This window comes from Pholis gunnellus, assembly GCF_910591455.1.
Source record: "Pholis gunnellus genome assembly, chromosome: 7".
In the NCBI taxonomy this organism is placed as follows: Eukaryota; Metazoa; Chordata; class Actinopteri; order Perciformes; family Pholidae; genus Pholis; species Pholis gunnellus.
This window is the reverse complement of record NC_136533.1, coordinates 16861244-16877466: the sequence shown is the minus strand read 5'-3', so window position 1 is coordinate 16877466 and position 16223 is coordinate 16861244.

The following is a 16223-nucleotide window of genomic DNA, read 5'->3' as shown; positions in this document are numbered from 1 at the left end:
CTCTGTGTACTCTTTCCTCACTGCTGACACAAACAACCGGTAGAAAAAAAGTGCTGTAGTGCAGCACCCTCTCTTTCCCCACAGCTCTCTTCTATTTCTCTCACACATTCGTAAAGTGCCTTCCTCACACACACACACACACACTCATCCTGTGGGGCTTTGCAGTGTACTTACTTGTCTGTGTCTTCCTCTCCCCCCCACCCACCCTCTCTCTGTTTTTCTGTCTAGGGCTTGTTTTGAGATAATCTTGAGCGCCTGTGGAGGAATTAGCTTGACGGCTAACTTCCTTAGCACAGTGGTTGTGCCTTGAATTCCATGACTGAGCTGTCGACTGATCTACTTTCACTTTACAGCAGAAAAGGGGTTCTCCAACTTCGATCCGACAGCGTTTACTTCCGTGTTTTCATGAGCTGCTGTCTGCTTTTCTTTTTTTTTCTACTTCCTGCTTGTAACGTTATAGTCTCCTGCGTGTGTGAGAACGGTAGAGACACACGGAGGCTGGGGAGAGAAAACCCGTTTGACAAGCACTACACAGACAGTCCTCACCGGAGGCAGGTAGAAGGAAGCGAGTCGTACAGTTCCAATATACGCTAGTTAGGTCATGAGCGAATAAACTACAGCGCCCCTTAAGGGACTTAAGGTGATGTTCATTTTACCTCGTGCGCACACGTTAACCTAATTAACAACCTGTTACCACTAGCTAACTTGTCTTGTGCGCACAAGATTGAAATCATCACCTTTAGGAGCTCCAGACATTACCTATTTGAATTTAAGTGATATAATATTGGACAATTGTTGGACTACATAACAAAACAAATGACACCCAATAAATGTGCAGCTTTGCTTGTGTCATATGTTAACGATGTCATAATTAACGTTAATTATAGAAGTAGAAATATACAAAACTCACCAGAATCCCCGTGGGAAAAGAGTCTCTGCCTGATCTCGTTTATATCAACTGACGTTACATCGGAGTCAGAATCAGAATCAGAACCGTTTATTGCCATGGTATGGTGTTGAACATACAGGAATTTGACATGACGGGAGGTGCATAACATTTAACAATCAACAACAATCAACACAGTGCAAAGTAGAAACATATTGCAATTTACATAAAAATCTAAAATAAAGTGAAATATAAAATAAAGTGAAATATAAAATAAAGTGTACAAACGAATAAATAACAGGACTATAAACAAGTGAGATTTCAGTGTAATGTAAAAGTGTCGAGTGTTTAAATAAGAACCTAGAAGGCATGTGCAGGGGAGTGACCCGTAGGAAATGATCCTGGGGAGTGGCGGCTGGTAAATAGAGGGCCATGGGGCCTGGCCCCACCTTGAGCCACACAAAAAATAATAATTATAATAATAATAAATTATACAAATGTTCAATATTTGTGTTTTTGAACGAATGTACCCAGTAATATGTGTAAAATTATTTTACACATATTACTGGATATTTTATATATATTTTAGCGCAAAATATATGCTTTTCCTGCTCGTCCTCTCCGCCTGTGTACACGACACGACAAGTCTCAGAACGCGCAGCTTGGGGCCAAACGAATTTGGCCCAAAAGAGGCGGATCTATGAAGCAGTTTAGCCAATTGCTGATTAAAGATATAAATGAGTGACATACAATTTAGCCAATCAGCGTCCTCAAATAGATTCCCTAAGCTGCGCGTTCTCGTCAGGAGAAGTCTCTACAGGCGAGCGCGATCACCAGCGCGAGCACTACTCCCCCAAGTTTGAGAGCAGAACTTTGAGGAGAAACTTCAGGCCAAAGAGCTGATCCCAGATCAGCCTGACCTCACAATCAGACAGCAGACTAGCGGGAAAGGGAAGCAGTACATGCTTCTCTACTAGCTGTACACCAGACAGGTTTGGCTAGCTGGATGCAGTCATGCTAATAACGTATTTAGCTTTTTTAAAACAACGGGGACAGATCCAGCACGGACAGTTACGGGAGTGAGGGAGGAGAAAGTAAGGAAACATTATACTGAATATTATTATATGATATATATTATACTGTATATATATATATATATTATACTGAATTCCCTGTGAGGGTGACTAAAATAAGATGTCCTGACCTTTGACTTGACTTTAGATTTGAAACTTCTCCCCATAGTTAAACAATTCCAAATGAGTTAGTTGTTCAAAAACAGTGATTCTTTGCTGTGATTCAACTGTAATGATCAGTGCTAATGTTGTAATAACGGTAATAACAATAGCTGGGGGCCCAGAGATCAGATGAAAATGATACTCTTGCATTCATTGGCGGATTAGGCAAAGTCAGTGAAAGCAATGTTACATCACATAATTCAGTCCTGTTTTCCCAGTGAGCGTTTGAATGTTGTTAAATAAGTGCATGTTATTGGTCATGCATACATTTATAAGAATTTACAGCAAACTATGTGACAGCCACAAGGCCAAACGAAGACGTATGTTTTACTCGACTAAAGGAAAGGGTGAAGCTGGAAGACTAAACTAATTGTGAATTTTAACACTGGTGGTTAATGGGGAGTTTCTAATTATGATGTCTGCTTTGCAACTCTGTACACGTCCTTACCCTCCATAAACCAGCACTGAGAGACAATGGAGCAGGATTAGAGGTCTGGAGAGAAAGACAGAGAGATGAGAGAAAACAATCTGTTCTCTGTTGAGAGATCTAAAGAAGCTATTGAGTTGGGCTTCAGACAAGCCGTATTTGGCATATATTGTTTACTGTTACTGCTATATTGGCACACCATAAATAACCAAAAACCAATCCAAGTACTGTGAGTCTCCAGCATCCACTCGGATGATTTTGCCAAAGTTTGTGAGCTGTTTTGAAAAGGATTGCTCTTATATAAAGGTTGCCACCAGAAAGGATTTAGTATAAGTCTATAAACAGAAAGGATGACTCAATGAAAACATATTTCACTGGCAAAATCAAATTTTCCTTGGCGTGAGACTTGCTTAAGCCATATGTTGTAACTATTACAACTGAAACTGCATTTAATCGTAAGAAATATATGATTCTGATTGGAGTGGTAGCTGGAATTGAGAGCACACATTGTTTTGCCACACAAATCACAGCAAAATCACATCCAACCATAAATTACTGTATGCTAGTAAATCACACTGCATGGTCAGTGTGGAGTTAAATGGTCAACTGACTTATTTAATAATCTGTCACTGCATTAAGCTCAGCTGAACAGGAAGAGACAGCAGCATCTTGCGCACTAACTGTAAAGACTCATTGACTAGCAATTCATTAGTAAAATCGTTAAATATTTGATTTATTCTCTCTCTACGCAGGGAGTGTATAGTGAAACAAAATGGGACACACAATAGGAGCTATATTGTTTACCTAAAGTGTGTCTCTGCAGCTCAGTAAAGACTGCCCATGGAAGTTGGCACCAGAAAGAACATCAAACTCTCAGAAATGGAAGCCAAGAGTAAAGGCGGAGGCTTTGGCAGACAGAAAACACTTACCTAATGCCTGTTTTAATGTTGGTTTATTGGGATGAGGTCAGTTGTTGCTTTCAAGATAAATTGTCTGTCATTGCAACAGCAACGGTCTGTCGGAGGAGCACTTCTCTCCCTCCCGCTTGTGTGTTGATATTTTATCATCCCTACCAACTCATTTGCTGTGGATGCTCTTGACTTTTCCACAACTCTCTTAACCTGTCATAGAACATAGCAACATCAAACAGAGTCCAAACAGTCTATACTCCACACATGCTGTTTTACACAGTTGTTAGTGGATTCCTGAAACCAGTCTCATACAGCAGGATAACTAATCGTTGCTGAATAAAACCTTTAAACACTTCAAAGCAGATCTGGAACACGGTAGTAAAGAGAGATGCATTGGGTGTTACTTAAATGCAATTCATTAGCTACATTTGTAATCCTGCTTTGTGAGATAGGCCCCATGGTGCTGCACTTGCTCAGCAATGTTTGATTTCTCTGTGTGTGTGGGTGTGTGTGTGTGTGTGTGTGTGTGTGTAGGGCAAGGTTGGGGAAGGACAGCTGTCAGGACTGATCAGAGGCAGTGAGCAGTGAGATACAGGTGAGGGAAGAAGAAAAAGACGTACAGAGCAGCTCTAAACTTGTCATGATGTAAAATCAAGATCCCAAGAATACAATTTTGCGTTCAAAGCACAAAGCTTGCTGTGGTCGTGTTATTTCAACTTCATGGTTATCTGTGTAGCTGTTGCAATCAACGCAATCTAGGTATTTCTAAGATTCAGTCCACCCTCAAGGATAGAGATTTCCTTCATATACTTCTTAGTTTCAAGGTCTTAAGTTAAACCCGTTCATATTATAAGGTATTGCCTGTGTCCACAATATTGGTGTCAAGAATGTTAATTAATATAAATATGTTTTTTTTCTTCAAACTTACTTAAATTTCAGAACTACTTTTCAAATACCTCTCATCAATAAGCCAAGACCTAATATTGAATCTGTTGTTGCTGTATGACCCAGTTTTGTAGAAAGTACCTGCTTTTGTACCTCAGCTAATTTCTAATCAGGTAATAATACTGGAATTAATCCCAGCATGCATTTCCGACTCCCTTGGTCGATTATAGGACCACAAATTAGACTTTATTTATAGTATGAAGCATATAATAATCTGACAGCTACATATGCTCATAATGACATTGTAATAAATGTCAGCCGAGTAAAGCTGTTGGTTATCGGGATACATACATCCACACTGGTTTATTTTCAGTCGTTCATATTTCTGCTTTCCTTCACCTAACCTAAACATGTAATTATTTCTCTGAACTAAGGTTAAATTGCTATACTGCAGCCCCATATCTCATGTTTCCATTATATGTTCAGACTGAATTATCATATGTATCAAGCAAAGCACCAACTCGGTGGCGGCTGCTCTCTCTCTGTCTTGTCTTCTTGTCTCTGTCATAAAGTAGAAGAGATACATATTTTGAGCGCTCCCTCGTGAAAAGAGAAATCTTCAAGTTTGCGAGAGAGAGCTGAGGCTGAGAAAAATGCCTTCCCACAATGCTGGTGGGGTGAATCTGAGTTTAGATCTGAAAAATGTATACTTGTATTCCACACTTCTCGTATTGTTCAAATGTATAAGACATTTTAATTGAGGGTGTTTTTATGGTCCTTGCTTCTCCGAGGGGTTACAGATGAGACTGTTGTTCTGTAGTTCGGGTATCAGAGTCAAAAGTGTGTTTACCAAAATTACCATCCTGTTCTAAATCTTCTTTTGACCTCTGGAAAGCTATTATGAGTTACAAAATATCCTCATGGCCTGTCTTCTCCCAAGAAACAGAATCAATTTCCAGCTCTGGGCCTGCATTCTTCCATCAATATGTCATTTAATCAATAATCCCCAGAGAGTACTGCTTCACGTCTGTTTTTGTAAAACCAGGTTCTACCTTGGACTGAATTATTAGAAGCAAATTGACGGAATTAGAAGTCAGACAAAGGTTGAGGCTGAACCAAAGAAACAATTTAAATGAGACTACAAATGCACCTGTAGTGATTTGCTCCACTTAGATGATCTAAAAAAAACAAAACAATAAGGAGTAATATTTTTTTTTCTATTATCTTTATGGAAATCTCAGAGAAAATGATTTCGCCAACATGAAAGTAGGCTACATTTAACATGGATTTTTGCCACTGCCCTTCTTATACAGTATGTCTATTGATTACCAGCATCTCTTCAGTGCACTTGAGTATTTTTCAAGTCTCTGTGAAGAGGAACTCTCTGCTATAAGGCGAAATAAATGAAGCGTGTTGTCACATGGACAGGCAGACATGAAGGGGGACCGAACACGCAAATGCACATGAACCAAGTGACTCCTCCTCTATGCCTTCGCATATATTCCTCAACCGTACCCCACCTCTGCCTGTATCTCTGTCTGATCCAAACACTGCTCTTATCAGCCTCTTACACACCCTCTGTAACCACGGTAACTGTCTTTCACCGCTAGTCGTAGGGCAGCCATGTGCAACCAGCGGTTTCCTGCAGGGTTCACGGACCACTTTTGCTCAGAGCTGCAGAAACAGGGTGTCGGGGGACGACGGTAATAACGTTGTTCAGAATCAAACATCCAGCACGGCTAATATGATGACTTTGAATTCTCACTGCACAGATGAGTGTGTGGAAGCAATTAAGCTTAGGCTTGTATCCCTGAAGCAAATTGAAATGTATCGTACATCAGTAGTGCTTTCATTCATTGGTTACACATGGGAGAGAATTTCAGGCAGTATAGACAGATTGCTTTTTTAGTATTTCTGTTGAACATATAGCTTAGCTTGAGCAACAGTTGGGAGGTGGAAGAGGTAGAATTAGTTTTTATTATTTGTCTTATCCAGTTGGAGTTGTAGAAGGCATCGTGTTCAAAAGCATGAACAAAGAAGTTCTAGCGTCTAGCAAAAGAAGTTGCTGCACACCCCACACATTTCCAGTCAAAATAAAGTAAAATGTCTGCTTTATACCAAGCATCAAAAGTATAGATTTATAATGAGAAACAAAAATTGCCTTTTATTTTTTCACAATCTCATTTTTCCAATTCCTATTAAATCACTCATATTATGCCTAAAATGACAACATATGCAAAAAGTGCATCTTATCTCCATTTCTATTTGCTCAAACAACGTAATTGGCAACAAAGGTCCGAGCCAGCAAGCAGCATCACGTTTAGTTTCCGGTCCACGGTTGATCCGTGATCCGCTCGCATGTGAACCTCGGATTAATTACACAGTTTATCGTTAACAATCACTGTGTGAAATTAAGTTTTACTGAAGATCGTTATCCGCCAATATTCAGTAAAATATGCTTTCTGTTCACCGATCATTTCTGATAATGTTAAATTGTAAACAACCAGTCCGTGTTTAAATTGACAGGAGGAGGACAATTAGTTCGGCTCCGTTCGGTGAAAATGAGTATTGAGCGAAGGCAAATTACAATTTTATCATGATGTGCTCACATGTAATCTCTGAAAAGGTGGTGTCGGTAAGGAAGTTAAATAAATGCAGTTGTTTGAAGGAGATGGTTTCACAACAAAGTAAATTATTATTAGACCTGTTTACAATACCTCTAGCGGCTTATAATACATCATTAAAACAAATTTCTTTTAATCAGTGAGAATACAATGTTTTAATTCCTAATTATTTGAATTGTGTGCCTTTTATGAAAAACACTATAAATTACTAAATAAAAAACTACTAGTCTGGAGCCTTGTAGACCAGCTGCTATGATCAAACAATCAGCAATGATCGTCAATTCAGCAGCAAAAAAAAACGTGATCAGGGAACTATATATTATATTTGCTCCCTTTAAAAGCTGTTGCTTTCATCTTAGGAAGTGGCCATCCTTGTATTTACTGTTGGCTTTATGCCAAAAATAAATATTTTGGTAAGCCTTCTTGTCGAGAACTCACAAGTGTGAACATACAGTACAACGGTCCAGATGTGAATATATATACGGCTGCACAAATGAACTGTCACAGTCAGGGAATGTCTCGTTTGAAGGGAATTTAGTTATCATGGTTGGTCAGGTTTCCTGTGCGTGACGATGTACTGTTTGGCCTCCACCAACCGTCACCGAAATAGCACAGAGCACAGGTGCTGATAGGGTAAACAGGCAGACTATGCAAAACATTGTGAAGCTTGACACCAAGGATGTGGTGCACCTCTTGATTGCAAGTGACACTGCTTTTACTGTACACTGTGCATGTCAAGTTCCGTAAATACCGAACCAACTATCATATGGCAGACGTGGAACACTTTGTGCTGTCATGTTTACTCTTATGTTTAGTAACTAAATGTTCATGGAACAACATAATTAACTTAACCCGTCACATGTGGATGTTCTCTCGAATAGATAATCGAATACTTTTTATGTCTGAAGTTAACAAAAGCTTTTCTGTAACTTAAAGTAGTCCAGCCCTAATCTGGTTAAGATCTGTTTGACATAGATTCATTCTTCTCAACGAGGGAGACACAGTGAGTCAAACACAATGGGTGGTTTGTCTGGAGTTGCTATGACTTGGCTTTACTCGCGCCATGCTCATTCCCCTGCTACGTCTGTGCTTCATCACGAGCAAACAAGCGTGTACTCGCCGCTGAGTCACACTTGGACACACAACAATAGGTTGTGTACATGAAACTGCAGCGTGAAAAGTGAAATTAACATCGAATATAGCTTGCGTGTAGGAATACTCAAATTCACACAATGCTGTGATCGACGGCCTCGTTCAACAGGCATGCGTGCTTGGCCACAGCTGGACCAATGTCTGCCATGACATCATAGCAGAGGACACAGAGCAGATCATTGGCGCCATAAAACAATGACATTCAGTGTTTTCCTCTCAGCAGGCCCCTAAACGTGGGCGCTGGGTCACAATGCTCCTCTGTGCCCCCTGACGTATGGCATCCACTGATGTGGCCCTGCAAAATCCGCAGGACGAGTGCCCGTGCCAAAAGCCTTCGAAGCCTTCCAAATCCCGGAATGCCATCCACGGAGTCTCACGTCTTGGACTCGGCTTACAACAAAGAGAGACCGCTCTGAGGTGAGTGTGTGTGAGAGAGATAGGCAGAGCATGTGGAAGAAAAAGTAAAAGACACCTTTGAAAAGTGGAAAAATGGTTTCAACTTGGCAAGAAATGCTCTATTTGGCTGCCAAACCAATCAGGCGTTTTTGCCATTTGGAGTGTGCTGCTGATGATTTAAGGGTTTCCACACACTCCTTATTTGTTTGGATAAGAAATAAGAAACACATTTCTCACAGAAACCTGACAACCGCTCTTTAAAAGCAAAGCCTTTCGAGTCACAACGCACTCATTATCTTCTCACGTTGAAGCCGACCTTCTAAGTCATTTCATCAGTGTTGTCCTTTGAGGTCAGCATTAATCTCAAGGTAACGCAGCACCAGTCAGTCAAAAGGTGGGGAGTGAGACTGCATTTGGCACAATAACTGAGGTAATTACAGATTTAAAGACGAAAGACATTCACACAATGCTCACTCAAACAACTACGCCCGAGGCCAAGAAAATGGAGGGGAGTCTTTTGAGTGTGTGTGTGTGTGTGCTGCCGATGTGACTGACGGAGTCGTGAGAAAGAAGAAGGCAGAGAAAAAGAGTGAGAAGAAGGGAAGAGCAGGTTAGAGGAACGATAGAAGCAGACAATAGTTTTGCTGCCGAAAGGGTGAGGTGATGTGGAGAGGAGAGAAAAACAGTGAGTGAAAGGATAAAGATTGAATTTCGTCTTCACAGGCGAGAACACTGCCTGCGAGCAAACAAAAGGATGAAAAGACGTCCTGCCGCTGTTCTCTGACTGACGGTCGGAGAGTTTCCCATCAGCCCCTCCCTCTAACACCCCCATCCCCCCCCCCCCCCCCCCCCCAGCTGCAAGTCTCCAACTGCCCGTGTCCGATATCAACTCTTAAAACAATTATTGGACTGCCTGAGGGTGGACATGGTGCTGTGTCAGCAAACAAACGCAGACTACCTGTCACAGAGCGCCGAGGCGGATGGGGAGAAGGATATAGGATGAAAAGAAGAAGGGGAGGGAAGCATAAAGAATGGATGAATCGTTTTAAAAATGGAAATCTAATGACAGCTAAGCTGCTTATTAATTTGGCTGACACTGGGACTCTTGTGCGTGCGTGCGTACGTGCGCGCGTACGTGCGCTTGTGCGGCCTGTTTGTCCCCTGTCTTTGAGGGGATCCAACACTAGTCACAGCAAAAGCAGATTATGAGATTAAGTGCTTCTGGGAAATAAATAAAAAAAAGTGGTGGATGAATGAAAACAGTTAGTACAGTGATGCTAGAAGGAAAATCATTCCTAATTGAATTTGTATGTGTTGTGTGTATGTATAGAGGGAGTGTGGGTGGAAAGCATGAATGAGTCATGTTGTTGGGATACGCAATCCTGTATAATATTTTTACAAAGCGCTGCGTTATGTCACTCAGAGGGGGCAGAGGGGTTACCGTCACTTTGTAATGGCTTTACCGAGAGCGGGGAAATAAATCGCTAAATCTGCAGGATTGATAATCTGCTTTGGGTGGGAAATAACCTGCAGAGAGTCACAATGACTTTGCTTTATTCTCCCGCGCTTCCAGAGTTTCTCGTCCCACTCAAGATTGCCACGTAATCTCACGGGATTACATTGTTTTCACATGGAACATTTGTAGCATGGCAGTGGGGGAATTTGTAAACCATAGTAGATATGAAATCACGGCTTTGATGTTAACCACTGCACGGTCGGCTATCTGCCTTTTCCCCCACTACTTCCATCGTTTCAATATATCTTCACCCATACTCCGGTTCCCTCTGTGTGTTTAGAAATAGGATCTTGTAGCCTAAATTGAAAATGTGACTGCTCCTCAAGACACTCAACACATGGCGGCAGATGTGTGCCACTATGTGAGAGGGGGGAGGGCAAAAAGGGGAAATGAGGCAGAAGGAGGGAGAGACTGCAGGAAGAACGAGAAAAAAGGGAATCGTAGGAGGAGGAAAGATAAAGATGATAAAGGTAAAGCGAGAGGGGGAATCAACAGACAGCACAACGGGGAAGGTAGGACGATGAGAGACCGGGAAGGGGAATGGAGAGGAGTTTAGAGGCTCTCAAACACATTGCACTCCCAGCACAGCAGATGCCACATTCTGTCTGGCACAGTGATCTGTGGGCCTGCTCTATTTATACCCTCACTGTGTCACTTCAGGGCCAACACAACACTCAAAACACAAACACATCTATAGCGTCAGGCTTTTGCAGCTCTCGTGGCTCGGCAAGGACTGAAATGAGGCAGGTTAGAGAGGCCCCCCCGCAAGCGTTAGAGATGGAAAACACTGTGAGGGCTTATTTGGGGACAAAATGGGAACAGGATATATATATGTGTGTATGTTTGTAGAAGTTTTGAAAGTTCTGTTTTAAAATTCATCTGAAGCTCCCATGTGAGAGAAGATAAAGATGGCGATTTGGCTTTTCATTAATGCCTGGCTGCTTTTAGTTTGGCAGGCCAGACCATGAGAAAAGGGAGAGTGAACAAACAGTGGTGTGATTAAGCAGCGGGAGGACCGGAGCCTTTTGGATCGCCCTGGTTACTGGGAATAGGAGCCACAAGTTACATCAGCTTTCCACCTGAACAATGAGCTGAGTTGGGCAACTCAAAGAGGAAAATCTTAGTGAGTGTTACATTAGATAAAGGAGGGCGGAGGGAACGAGAACCAGATATAAAAGAGATATTTTGGACATTTAAAGCCACAGAAACAGTTCTATATGTACTTTCCTGTGAAAGTGTGAAGTGAATCCACTAGCACGACAGTGTAAAGTTGAGAAAATGATCCATGAATCATCTCGTCTCACGTGGGCAGAAGGAAAGCTTGATAACGGCACAGCTTCAATTTAACAAGCGGCACGCCGTGGTCTTCTCTCGTGCCGTATACGTGTAATCTCATCTGTGAAGCTGTGTTGCATTAAGAGGCAGCACCCCTGCATGTTGAACAGCCTTTGTTTGTAATCAATCAGCCCAAATGTTACAGAAGCAAAGCAGGGTTCATTACACATCCGGCTCAGAGAAACGACACCAGTCCACACATCCATCAACCTCGCCATCCGCGGGGCCCCTGCAATATAGCAACCAGCTGGTCGGAAACAGAGGTGCGCTCACACACACGAATACAAACGCACTCGCACACAAATATAGGTACAAGCACATTTTTTCCATGACCTTTGACGCAAAGTCGCACAAACACATTCTAATAGCGCAGAAGGAGGTGGCATTTAAAAGCAAGAGGAATATTTTATGCAGGTGCAATAAAAAGGAAAGCTTGCAGGCAATCTCTGAAGGGTCACCTTTGATATTATGAAAAATGAAAAGGCTAAATCATGACGGTAATTGTTCTGCGTCTCTATGAGAAGAAGAAAGGCAAACTTCAAAGTTCCAAGCCGCCGCCTATATCTGGTCATACAGGTTGCAGAAATGAAATGAAAGCTAAGATAACTGTGTGTTTGTTTGTGTGTGTGTGTGTGTGTGTGTGTGTGTGTGTGTGTGTGTGTGTGACCAGTGAGTGAGCACTCCAGCTGCCAGAGGTTCCGAGGGGGGGGGGGGGGGGAGCTGTGCATATGTGTGCACCCGTGAGCGTAGGAGAGCAACAACAACAAACGCTTCCTTCTCTTTGAAGCGGACCCTATCACCTTCCCTCCCCCGCTGCGCTCTCCCTCCTCGCTGTCTATCAGCAAGCCATAAATCCAGGCTCTCATCTGCCGATATGCCTCTGAAGTTCAGGAATGCCCGCGTTGGATTTGAGGCCCGGTGAGTTATGGGAACACCTGGGAGGGGTGAAAGAGGGAGAAGGAGGCTGGAGGGGACAGAGAGGGTAGTTCAGGCATCCTTATACCTATGGAGGGCGACATGTTGACAGCCAAGAAGGCTGATGGATTAGTTCTGGTGGTCAACTGTCTTAGGTGTGTGTAATATGCCTTTGAATCGCAGGATTAGTGTGGAATACAAGCCTGCCGACGGCATGCACGCACCCACCGGTGTTTTTTTTACCAGATGGGAACATGAGCGTGTAATCTACAGTCCAGAGGCAACTTCAGATAGAAAGAGATTGCTGAGAACCCGGGGAAGGCAGAGAGCGGGGTGTTTTTGAAAAGGCCGAGGGTTATGAAAACAGAACATGACTGGGGTCGTGGCCTGCGCCTGACTCTGTCGTTCCTGCACAGCAAGCTCAAAGTCACCCATCTGTCCATGCCTGTCCTATAGCGGAGTCACTACATCGCCCGCCACTGTCCGTAAAAGCAGAGGTTTGTGTAGTCTCCCTGTTTTATGTTGTGCACATAAATGTACGTGTTAAGGTTTTAGATCGCATGACAGGCAAAGCAGTCAGGAACATAAAAGCCAACACACAAATGAATAAATCACTTGTTTGCGCTCTCTTTGCCCTTGCCGGAGACGTCTGTTTTCTGTCTTAGTGCATCTCACAGCCAATCTCTATCCTTTCCATTTCCTGATGGGAGCCCATCAATTCTGCCATTAAAATTGACTCATAGGGTAGCTAATCTCAATGATATATTTCAAACCCTCAAGAGTCCAATAAACCCCCATCCCTCTTTTTCTTTTAAAGGATAAATGATATAGAAAAAGATGAGCTGGTTCAGAAATCGAAGACATTGAAAAAAAAATAAAATGAAAATAGACAAAACGAGAGAAGACACTAGATATTCCCCTCGTGGTAGACAGTGCTTTATTACAAAGGATTGTGGAACCCTAAAAATATTCAGTTTCTCTTTTAGTGGCATTGATTTTGTGGAAGATGTCTTTGTAACTAGCCCGGATGATTAGCGCCAACCCGCAATCAATCAATGCTCACAGGATGGCACAATGGCAATATTTGCACGGGTCAAATATGTGAAGAAATGTAATGAGAAAGAGTGAAAGGGAATTAAGTGAAAGGGTGAGGGCGAGAAAAGGAGGAGGACCCTATGAAATCAAGACAAGCCACAAGCCTTTTTCTCTTTTTTGAGAGGATATTGAAACCTCCCACATGCAACATTTTAGGCCAAAGGATGTGTGTTATGCAAAGTATAGGGTTGTAACACAAAGGTTTGCTGCTTGAATTGCCACTCAACGTGGAAGGAAGTGAACCACTACACCCTGTATTGTTTCCCCTGTGGTTTGAATCTTGTAAGGGTGTCCCAAAGGGCTATAGACACTCAGCCTCACCCTGCAGTCGCGTCAATGGTTGCGGCTGCTGGCGTGATGTCTCAGACTTGTTATTTGAGATGAGTCAGGTTACAGGTGGGAAGGGAAAAAGAATGTCTCTGGGAGAGGCAATGTCTGTAATAACATATGATTAAATTGTATTATGAAATACAAGGAAGACAGCATGTCTGCATGCTTTTATGGTACCTTTTATTGTTTTTTGTCCACTTTTTCTTCTCAGTCTAGTGTCTGCTAATTTTAGATTCCCATAGCCCCCGTCATTGCCAGCCATTCTGTTGGCCTGGGGATAATGAAGACTGTAATTTCCACCGATCATAAAAGCATAATGAGAATTGGATACAGCGTTTTGAATTTGCCCCCAAAGCACACAGGCATCAAGTCCTCCACCGTCTCCCCTGGCCGACTCCCCCACGAACATGGATGGCATGACCTTTATTTGACTCAATGGCTAAAATTTGAGAATTTAAAGTTTCATCGTGGAGTTGTCTTGTAATCATTTAGTTTCTCATCAAAACACATTGTGAGGCCAAACAAATGTGCTGAGTGCATTTCCCTCCTCAAAAAACATTTGCAAATTTATTTTTTATTTTTAAAATTAAACAATCTTTAATTAGGCTATTTCTCTTGACGATGTAAGCAGCAAGCATCGTTGAGATAACTGAATGTAGAAAAGGATGTTTGAATGCAGGCTGGACTGAAAAACTCCAAAGTTATTTTCAAAGACAGAATAAAAAAAACACCAATGACAACACTGCACTCTTTATTCTAAGTTAAACTCTTTAGGATAAAAAACGCCATGGAAGAAATGCCATCAAATGATATTGTTGTCAAGGAGAGGAGGGATAATCATGTCTGTGAGAGCTGAGACTTCCTGGCTCGCAATGCCGCCAACATTTGTACCCCAGCCTAAGTTTATAATATTCTAAAGTACAATAGCAGTGGAGTCAAAGAAGGTTCATTAACTTGTGTGTGTAAAATTGTGTTCCATTTTTTAAAAATATATTGCCTCAGTCTGCTGTCTCCTATATAGTCCCATCTCACCTTCACTAAGGCATATCCAATCTTGTTCAAATGACAGTGATACTGCAGAGTCAGCCATAAACCCCCCCTCATGTTTGTCTCTAGTGAGCTCTTCTCTCTTCCCACCTCTAAAGAGAGAAGCCAGCACCTGGACGCAACCCAAAACGACTGCCTGCCTCCTGTGCCTGTCTTCGTCGCCGCATGCCTGAGTGCCCTTCTCTTCTATCTACACTCCTGTTGACCCGTCTACTTAACTGATTGACTGTCATGACATTTTCTCACAGTTAGCTTTAATCATTTCCGTGAAACAGAGTATTATCATGGAACGAGGCAAGCCGGAGCGTTTGTGTGGTACTACAGCCTATTATGCACAATTTACATAGAAATGACCGAATTACTGAGCACCGGCGCAGCCAATGGGTGCTATAATTCAAAAGGACTACTGTGACCACACGCAGGTGTCCCGACAGGCCACAGCTTCCAGCCAACGCTAACATTCAGGGAGCAAGTGGTCAGCTAGCAGGAAGAAATGTGCTGTTTCAGCAGCTTGTAGGTATTTTGTCATCAAGTATCGCACGTCCTCTTGCCCTTCTGCGCATCGATTCGCTTTGCACTTCAGGCACGGAGAGGACAAAGCCCTTATGACAGAGTCACAGCACGCTGGGAAAAAATGACTCCACTGACAACAAGTATGGTTATAATGAGCAGATATTTCCATGCTGTTCAGTGGGAGTAAGATTTAATACATTTAGAAGCTAAATGACAAGATGTGTCAGATATAAGAGTTGGGTTTGCTGAGCGCTGCATCATTTGCACACACCTTTTCAGAATTAGAAAAGTCACCCCCTCATTCCTATTAATTATTCATATGTCCTGCCAGCTCATTTGGACCAATCAACTCTTTTGTCCAGCATGGGGGCTGATTCATATCCTCCGCTCACAACATTTGCATAAAAATATCTTAATTACGGCCACAATCTTAGCTAGTTGCAGGTGGCCATGAGAAAGAAGAATCCGACGACAAAATGATAGATTATCTCCCCATTAGTGCACCTTGCCAGCAAAAGATAAAATAAAACATTCCCATAAGCATACTAATTCACATTTACATAGAGATGAATCCAGATGCAAATGAGCAAAACGGCGTGTACTTGAAACAGGTCCCCGGGCTGCACCGAGGCATCAACAGGGGAATATTTATCAAAAACCCGTCAAGCATGTCAATCAAAATGCTGCGTGACACTTCAGTAGAAGTAAGGAGGAGAAGGCAAGGCAAAACATTTGAACACAGCACGGTCTTTACAAGGGAGCTAATGTCATGCCTGAGTAGATTTGATAAACAAAACAGAATTTGAAGACATGCTATGGTGGGAAAGGGCACATGCTGAATCTGCCTCTTTTACTTCTGGCAATGGTAAAGTTTTTCATTTTGCCCATCCTGAAGGAAAAGAATTCCGTTATCATTTATAAATGTCACAGTAGACCTATTCTTTTTATGACATAAA